Source organism: Mustela lutreola, chromosome 12 (genome assembly GCF_030435805.1).
Source record: "Mustela lutreola isolate mMusLut2 chromosome 12, mMusLut2.pri, whole genome shotgun sequence".
NCBI lineage: Eukaryota > Metazoa > Chordata > Mammalia > Carnivora > Mustelidae > Mustela > Mustela lutreola.
This window is the reverse complement of record NC_081301.1, coordinates 1,838,943-1,848,266: the sequence shown is the minus strand read 5'-3', so window position 1 is coordinate 1,848,266 and position 9,324 is coordinate 1,838,943. Positions and strand designations below refer to the sequence as shown.

At 65.3% G+C, this 9,324-nt stretch overlaps 1 long non-coding RNA gene across 1 annotated transcript; it reads left to right on the top strand.

Annotated features, from left to right (window-relative positions):
* The first annotated feature begins 396 nt into the window (after positions 1-396).
* Positions 397-2,505, top strand: LOC131812896 (uncharacterized). Its single transcript, XR_009346538.1, has 3 exons — positions 397-624; positions 1,067-1,297; positions 2,433-2,505. It is a non-coding gene; the product is annotated as an uncharacterized LOC131812896 (long non-coding RNA).
* The last annotated feature ends 6,819 nt before the right edge of the window (positions 2,506-9,324 follow it).

Here is a 9,324-nt window from a genome sequence, read left to right as displayed (position 1 = left end):
CGGGGAGTTGGCATTTGGGGACAGAACGGGGGCTTCCCAGCAGAGAGCAGAGCTTGGAGGGACCCCAGTTCCTGCTGACTGAGCCAGGCTCTGGGGCTCAGCACGCCCCTGCGGGCCACCCAACCCCAGAGACCCTCCAGGTAGACAAGGGGGCAGAGGCAGGGTCAGGGAAGCCGGGCCACGGTTTTGGGGTCACTGGGCAAAGCAGGACTCGTGGGGCGCGAGGGAACCGCCAAGAGACGTTGTCACTGGCCTTGTGGCCGCCAAGGTCCGCCCCCCCGCGAGAGCAGGACCTCAGCCGTGAGTCTGGCAGGGTCGAAGTCCAACAAGCTGCAGGACAGTGAGTGGAAAGTCACCCAATCGGCCTCCCCAGAAGCCAGTATGATCCGGTGGGAGAGTGCTTTTCGGTGTTGGTTACGACCGGAAAGCTCCTATTCCAGTGGGAGACCAGCACCCGCCGCACTGGGCCCGTGTCCATCCCTAGGGGACCGGCTGCCGTGCCCTCAGTCCAGGGGGAAGGGAGCAGGCATGGGGGGTGGGGCGGCGCGCCAGTGCCCCAGGACAGGCGCCCCCCCCGACCCCACGGCGACACGAATCCCCGAGGGACACGACTGCCAGCCCCGTGTGAGCCTGGGAAGCCCCAGGGCAGGGCCATCTCTGGGGTCCTTCTCCCTCAGAACAGAGGGGTCCAAGTGTATGGCCCTGGTGGGCGGGGGGAGGCGGAGGAAGGGCTATTGCGCCCTCCCCGCTCGCGGATGGGGCCGGGCGGACAGGGTCCCGGGCGGACAGGGTCCCGGCCACGGCACCGTCTTCTCTCACCTCGTCGCCCTCCCCTCCCGTGGCTTTCCGGAGGACGGCAGCCTTCTCTCCTGCCCGTAGATGAGAGAAGCAAGGGCCAAGGTCCGGGTCACTGGCGCGTATAAGGACGATTCCTACGTCCCCAGAGGCCAGGAAGGGACGGAGCCCCTGGCAGAGGGACCCTGCTCCCCACTTGGCCGGGTCGGAGCACAGAGGAGACCCCAAGCCGGGCCGGCTGCCCAGCAAGCCTCAGTCCTTGCCTTTCCAGGCACCGAGCCCGGGGGGAGGGGGCCGTGGCGCCACGGAGTGGGACCGCGGAAGGAGGCCGGCCGCACCGACGTCTGCCGTCCACTCCCCGCAGCGCTGCTGTGTCTGAACGTGAGGCCCTCCCCTGCTGCCTACTAGAAGGAGGACCAAGGAGGAAGGGCCTGGCCTCAGACGTCACACGTCACGTGTGTCCGGGAGAAAGATTTTAGAACAAGTGACACCAAGGCAAGAGGTATGGTGAGGCCCCTGACCCCGTGTGCTGGGTAGCGCAGCAGTCAGTTCTGTCCACCGATTCAGGCCTGTGGCACTGGGTGATCGTGTGGGAGACAGGAGGGGTGGGCAGGGACAGCCCCCCCCAAACAGAGGTCCCCATCCTGTACGTACCAGTGTCTCATCACCTCGGGCCTGACACCACCCCTGCACTGCGCAGGCAGACCCTGCCCTGCCTGTAGGGCCCGGACAGCTCAAGGGCATGTCCAAGACCCCGTGGGCACCTGCAGCTCAGGCCAGGCCTCCCCCAGCCGCCCCACAACGGGAACACCAGATGGCACCTTTGCCTTGTGCATACCTGTGTGCCGTGTGCCTGCCTCGTGGGCCTCGTAAAGCCTACCGGATCCTGGAATTTTCAGTTATCCCCAAGGAAGGAGCCTGGGATCCCCTTCTCCATCTAGCCAGGGGCACGACATGCGGCAGTCCAGGAGGAACGGGGTACAGCTGAGCACAGTGGGCGGGACAGAGCAAACTCTGGGCCCTGCAGACCTCGGCCAGGACACCACGGGCCCTGCAGACCTCGGCCGGGACGCCACGGGCCCTGCAGACCTCGGCCGGGACGCCACGGGCCCTGCAGACCTCGGCCGGGACGCCACCCACGCGGGCCATTGCCTCACCCTCCCTCTCCCTTGGCCCTTGGAAGATGACTCCGCCACCTCACCCAGGACAATGGGGCTCACAGGGGCTTTGGGGGTCCCCCACCTACAGGGCGTGGCCTGGAAGGGTCCAGGGTAGGAGCCCTGCCCCCTTAAATCTCTGCCGCAGGAACAGGAGTCTGTTCCTCGGTGCGCACGCCGGCTGGAGGAAGGAAGAGACAGACCAGACAGAGCGGGGCGGGCAGCCGGGAAAGGTCAGGTGAGGGTGGTACAGAGCTCCCGAAGACGGAGCGGACCCGAGAGGGTTGCTGTTCTCCCATTCAGGGGTTCTGAGAAGCTCTTTCCAGGAATGTCTTAAGCCGTCTGAGAGTGCCCCCCGTGGACTGGCCGCTGAGGTGCGCCCGTCGGGGCTCTGACCATACCCGTCCACCAGAGGGTTTTGTTCCACTGCCTCGGCATGTGACGGGGACCAGGGCTTTCCGGTTCACTGTTCTGTTTCAGGACATTCTGCAAAAGTCACTCCCGCAAAGGCTGCTGGACAGGACGTGCCGTGACCTGGTCTCGGCTGTCCCGGCTTCCTGTTGTCTTGTTGGGGACCCTGGCCCTGACTCCCTCAGCGTCCCATGGACTGCGAGCACCGCACCCCGTCCTGCCCCTCTACCCGGGGAGGCCACGGACCCGAGTCGGACTCCAGCTGAAGCATCGCGGACAGCCCTCCCAGGCAGTACTCACGGGGGGCCCCACCGTGGCTGGACTCCCCGTCCAGAGCCAACGGAGCCTTCTGGTGGGGAGTGAGGCCAAGGAGAGGCGCAAGGGAGGGGAGGGTCCCAGCAGGGTCAGGAAGGTGGAGAGGGACCGGAGGCGGGAGGTCGCAGCGCGTGCGACCGGGCCATCTGGGGCAGCTGGCAGACGGGCCCATCTCGGGTGCTGGCCAGCGCTGGGTGCGGCCAGGGTCATCCCAGGGATGCGGGCTTCTTCGTGCTCATCCGTGTCTTTGGAGGCCAAGGCTGAGGCCTTGCTGAGGAAAAGCTCAGAGGAGCGGCTGGAGTCTGACCCCCGCACTCACAGCCCAGCCAGTCGCGCCTGCCTCGACGACATCCGAAAGTGAGAACAGGACAGATGTCCTGGGGGACGCGGCACGGTCACGCGGGCCAGATCCCTCATCTGGGGGAGAATGCCGTACCCTGCTCCCCCGAGGCTCTCCGAGGCAGTTCCGTGACTCTGGCCCCGCAGCAGCGCCCCACCCCGCATTGTGGGGAGCTCTGTGTCGCTTTTCTTCCCTGTCTTGGTGTTTGATCAGGACGTCTCTCCGACAGACAGGCCATCTCCAACCCGCACCCCCCGCGGCCTGCAGGGGCTCAAGCAGACCCTGGCCTCCGCCTCCTGTTACTTCTGTCACATTTTGTCACACTGCTGCATCACAACCATCGTCCATTCATAACTGGATCCTGTCCCCTGCCCCTGGGCGCCTTTCTCCCTGGCAAGCCCCCGAGGAGGTGTCCGCGCCGGCCGGGGCTCTGCCTCGCTCCGGCTGTGGGGCCATCCTCGCGGGCGCGCGCGGCTCTCCCTCTGTCGCTCGGCAGAAGTCCCCGTTTCAGCCTTAACTCCCCACCCGGGGGGTGCCTGGGGGGCTCTGTCGCTTGAGCCACCGACTCTTGGGCTCAGGTCGTGCTCTCAAGGTCGTTGGGCCCGTCTCGGGCTCCACGCTCTGCCCGGGGTCGGCTTGTCTCCCTCTGCCCCTCCCCCCGCACACACTGTCTCTCTAATACATAAACGACTCCTTTTAAAACCTACGCCACACTCGCTGCCTCTGCTCTCCGGGGGCCAAGGGTCTGGGGCGCCCTGCTCCGCCTGGGTAAACACTCCGGGGCCGGGCCCAAGGGTGCGTACAGCCCCCACGCCCCTGCAAGGACTCCAAGCAGCTCCGGCCCCCACGCCCTGTCACGGCCCGCTCCGTCCTCGGGGGTCACCCGGCCCCGTCTCCCGGGTGAGAGACGAGAGCCGGCCGGCCGCCTCCGCCCGGACTCCCAGCAGGTGGGGGGTGCGTCTGTGCGCTCACTGCCTCCGGGGGCTCCCCGTTCAGATTCGTCGCCCCCTTTCTGCTTGCGGGTTTTCTCCTTGTTGATTCTTAATTCTCTACTTTGGATATGGATCAATTTTGCGCCCTGGGCTGCAGACCCCCGCCCCCGTCTGTGACCTGCCTCTTACCGTGCGGATTCCATCACGTCCTTCCAAAACCCACACACCCCTCGTCTGTCTGGCTGTCCTGGTCCACGAACCTGGTGCGCTCGGGCCTGTCTCTGTCCTCCCGTCCCTCCCGGCTCTGACGGCAGGCGGCCTGGCTCCCCACGCGGTCGGACGCTGGCCCGGACTCTGCCACCGCTCTGCAACCTTGGGCACGGCTCTTGACCTCCCCGTGCCTGTCCGCTTGCTGGGGACAAGGACCCTGCACCATCAGGTCACTATGACAAGGATCACAGGGGCAGCCCTGGACCAAGCACCTCCCCCACCCCCGGGCAGACGGCATTGGCACAGGGGAGCCGTGTCTCCTGGCCGTCACCGCAGTCTCAGCCCCTGCCAGGAGGCTGGCACACAGGCCCCCAATTAAACGATCGATTGTGGAGTCTGTGCTCTGAGCCAGGAGCGGATCCGCGGGCTCACCCTCCCTCAAGGTCAGGGACGTGGGGGGGGCGGGAGGCTCTGGATCCGGGAGAGGCTGCTCCGTGTTGTTTTTAAAGGCTGACCTTTCAAAACCAGCATCCCCTCAGTGCCAGAAGCACCTAACAGAGCTGGGTTTGGACCCAAAGGATGACCTTGGCCATGCCTACAAAGAAAGGCAGCCTCTGGGAGGCAGGGAAAGCCACGGGGTCAGACGGCTTGCAGGACCCTCGGCCCCCAAGACCCAGTGACCCCCGCGGCCGCTCCGTCACTTGCTCCCCGAGCCTACCTGCAGGCACTGACCTCAGTTGTGTAGAGAGAGTGGAGCTTGGTGTTCCAGAATGAACGAGGCATGCGGGCAGCCCAGTGCTGGGGGCTCCAGGCTGAAGAGAAGCGTCTTGGGGTAGTGACCCTGCGTGGCAGGGTCAGGGGTCAAGACCGTGACACAGAGTAAAGTGTGGGCAGAGGCATCCACGCTGGCCATCTACCACCCCCAAACCAAAGCCCCAGAGGCACAAGCACAGCCTCCTCGCCCTCCGCTTCTCTAGCCCCAAGTGCATCACAGGCCCCAGAAGGTAACGGAGAGGTCTGCTGGGGGGGGGGGGGCTGGTCTCACAAGTGGCATCGCACCCCCACCCCCTGGCGTGGTTTCCAGGCTGACGCTCGGCTGACAGGAGCAGCCAGAGCTGGGCCCAGGACGGAAAGACAAGTGACGGACACGGAACACCATGCGGGATGGTCCCTCGGGATCGGGACCATCGCTGGCCTGCGGGGCTGAAGGACAGGAAGGAAGCCAGAGCTCAGCCCCCGGGATAGGATCGCCGGAGCTCAGCCCCGGGGACAGGATCGCCAGACATCGCACAGCACAGGGCGCCCCCGTGCGGGAATGCGGTTTGTGGTGCGTCCGAAGCTGTGGTCTAACTGGGTTTCTGCACGGCCTCGGGCAGGGGTGAACCCAGCGAGGCGCCCAGGGAAGGGGTGGGTCGGCCGGGCCCTCCCGCACCCACCCCGTCCACAGCCCCCGTCTGCTGCTGCCCTCGGCCCACTCGCCTCCAGCCCAGGGGCGGGACACAGAGCTCGGGCTCCCGTGAGCGGCCCCATGACGGGCTGCCAGGCATAGGGATTCTGTCGTCTCGGGGGGCTTCCGCCCCGGGCGGCCCCACAACACTCAGGCATCTTCCAAAGTCCGTGTGGCCACAGGCTCTTTCCTGCCAGCACCACTGAGGCCATGATGGGCGGCAGGGTATTGCCGGGAAACCCTGGAGGGAAGGGGGTTCTCAGAGGACCCGTTTCCAGCTGTACCGCTCAGACCCCCTCGGCCTGACATGAGGCTGTCCCTCATGGCTCTCCCAGGTGGACTGAATCTGGGGACATCCACCTCCTGGCAGGAGGACGGGGTGGGGCAGGCTCAGGGTTCACGGGCCTGCAAGAGGTTCCTGCCACCACAGCCCCCCATCCCAGGAGGCTGAGGGTCAGGGCCCCCTGCCGCCCGAGCTGTGCGGGGGAAGGGTCTGGCTCTCCCCTGTGCTGTCCTGGACATTATTCTGTTCATTCTTGCTCCAGAAGCCCCAGGAGACAGACATGGCACTCCAGTCTCTTCCCGGGGTTGCCCTGAAACTCAGAGCCCCATAGGCGGCTTGCCCAGGGCTCCCCGCTGGGCAGTGGCCACACTAGAGGTCCGTCTCTCATGGGACATGATGCTGGGAGCCTGGGCCAGGCCAACAGACCCAGCAGTGCCGAGCACCTGCCAGTTCCACACGCACACCGATGTTGACAGGTCCCTTCCGTTCGGGGCACCTGCAGCAGAACACATGCTTCCCCAACTCCAGCTGTCCAGGTGTCAGGACGGCAGCTCTGTACCATCCTTGGGCCTCCGCTCCCACACCCCTGGCCGATCCCCCAGCAGGAATCCAACTCCTCAAAACAGAACCCTTGCCCCCGCCTGCTCCGGGGCTCCCCTGTGCCAGCCAGACCCTCCTGCCACTGAGATTCTCCTAGGGCCCCCTGGCTGGTCACGCATGTCCTCTCTGCCCACCGGCTACGCTGTCCCAGTTAAGATGGGAGTCTGTGTCCTGCTTCCGGTAACACGGGGTGGCGGCCATGGGACCAGCCCCACGGCACGCACAGAGGTGACTGGTCTGGGTAGGACACCGACAACCCCCTAAATGCGTGGGACCACGTCAGAAGCAGACAGCACCGAAGAGATGCGGGTACTCGTCCCTCTTTTCTTCCCTTTCTCTCTTTAACAGCTCTCTGCGCGAGCACAGGCCCCACTCGGCTGCGGCGGGGCGGCCAACCCGCGGACAGAAACCCCCGATCTTCCTGGCTTCAAGAACCCGAGAACCAAGCTGGAGGCAGCCCGGGCCCCAAGCAGGGAGGGGCGCCCTGGGCAGGGGGGCGCGCTCCGAACCCGCCCGTGCGCCCCCGTCACCGCTCTGCGGGCCCGGGACAGACTGTGCAGCCAGCGGGCCTGGGAGGAAGGGAGGGACATCCGTCCCAGCACACACCGTGTTCCGGGTCTGGATCCAGCCAAGGACAGGACCGCTGAAAACTCCGGAGAGGACTCAGGACGCAGGCTCTCAGTCACGCCATTCAGGGTGTCCTGGACACACTCCCAGACCAGCAAACACGCGAAGGGCGAGCCCGTGCTGGGAGGGCAGGAGCCGGAGTCGCCAGACTGGACACGTGAGCAGCTGCGGCGAAGATTTGTGGTCGAGGACGTAACGGAGAAACGTGCTCATAAGGAACAGAAACAAGGGACAGCTCGGGGACGTGACCGCTCTGAGAGTTGAAACAGACAGGAATCCCGGGGCTCACCGTACACACATCAGATTAAACACTCCCTGGACGGTCCGGGGGCCACGTGGAGACAGAGAAGTCGGTGGTCTTGAGGACAGATCGGGAGAAACTGTCCAATCTCAAAACCAAAGAAAAGAACTGGGCGGGGGGTGGCGCGTGAGCAGCACATCCGCGATCGTGTGACGACAGCAAGGGCCTAGTACTCCACTGCAGCTGCGAGACCGAGAAGGGAGGGACGCAGGGGACACGTTTAAAGGAATAACGGGTGGAACAAACCCCAGATTTGGCAGAAAATGTGAATTGGTAGATTCTAGAACTCTAGAACCTTCCGACCAAAACAACACAAAGGAAAGCGCCCCCAGGTCACCCGCTAATGAGCACCTGTCCCGCCTGGCCCTTTAGGACCCGGAACCACTGGGGAGCAGGGACTCCCCATCAGAAACAACGCAGGACACGGAACACGGACCTGCGTCCGCGAAGGTGGGAGAGAAGCCAAATGCGAACCAGGACTCCAATCTGGTCCTTCATGCACGGAGGCAGAGCGAGTGCTCGCTGGGCCGTGTGCCCTCTGCTCCCACCTCACCGTGCGGGCAGGGGGACCTTGATCCTCTTTCCGGCCACCCCGTCCTGGCCCCTGGGAGCTCACTGCACCCGCCCTGCCCTCCCCCTGCCCTCGACCCTCCCCGCGCTGCCCCCCACTCTGTTTACAGATCCCGTTCTCAGGGGGACTGTCCCTTTCAACACGGACACAGAAGGGCTCCCCAACTTCCCGTGTCTTCCGCGTATTGTCTCCGCCATAGAACGCAGGGTCTGTGACCCTCCCCCCCACGTGTCGCATCCTGACGTGTCCAACCCCGAGCGGTGGGGATTCCCATGGGCACACACAGGCGCTTCACAAATCTGGCCCAAACACAGGAACAAGCATCTAGGGTTTGAGGAATTCACGAGGATTAAGGAAACCTGTAGTCCCTCCAACACGTGTCTGTAAGGTTTTCGCTGCGGACGTGAACCAAGGGCCCCCCTTGAGTGCACGGCGGGCACCCATCGCCCGACTGGCTCTTGGGAGCCCTCAGCTCCGTGGGCAGAGCCGGCCCGGCCACCGCCGCCCATGCAGGTCGACCCCTTCACACCGGTTTCTCTCCGACTGCCGAGGGGTCAGTCGTGCCGTAGCTGAGGCTCTGCCCGTTCCCGCTTCCCCCTCCTCCTCACGCCCCGGGCTGCCCCCAACACGTTCCCGCGGACCAGGCAGCTTAGAAGCCCCCATCAAGGCCAGGAATCATGGGGGCTCCTTCAGCGGCTCAGGGGAAGCCCCACCCCCGGCGTCTCGCAGCCCCTGCAGACACCGGCTGTCCTGGGCGGGTAACACCTCCCTCCCCGCCTGCCTCCCGCCACAGCCCATGTCCCGGTGTCCCTGTCCCTGCACAGACACCGGCCACCTTGCCCTGAGGGCCACGCAACCCCTGCACGACCTCATCTTCATTGCGTGGGCGAAGACTGTGTTCCCAGACCACGGCACGTCCTGAGCTCCCAGGGGTTGGGACTAACACGAATCTTTTGGGGGTACGCAGTTTGACCCCCAGCAACCCCCCAGACCGCTTGCATTCCTGACTCCATCACCTCCCAGAGAGCCCAGCTGCCATCACTAGGGATAAACACGCAGCTCATGGCAACGTTGGAGAACAGCGGGTGGCGGCCATGGGGGACGAGCCAAGCTCGGGGGCCAGCGGTCCCCGTGGAATCCTCATCCCGAGAGAGGCAGGCCGCCAGCACACGGCTTCTCATTGTGGGACCTCCTCAGGGTGCTGGGGACGGGGGTGTCCTGAGCGCTGGAGCAGGACCCAGGCCCTGGGACTTCCTGCAACCCAGCCACGAAGGCTAGGCGGGGGCTCCCTAGGGAAAATGCCGCACAGCCCCGCCCAGTCCTCAGGTCTGGGCA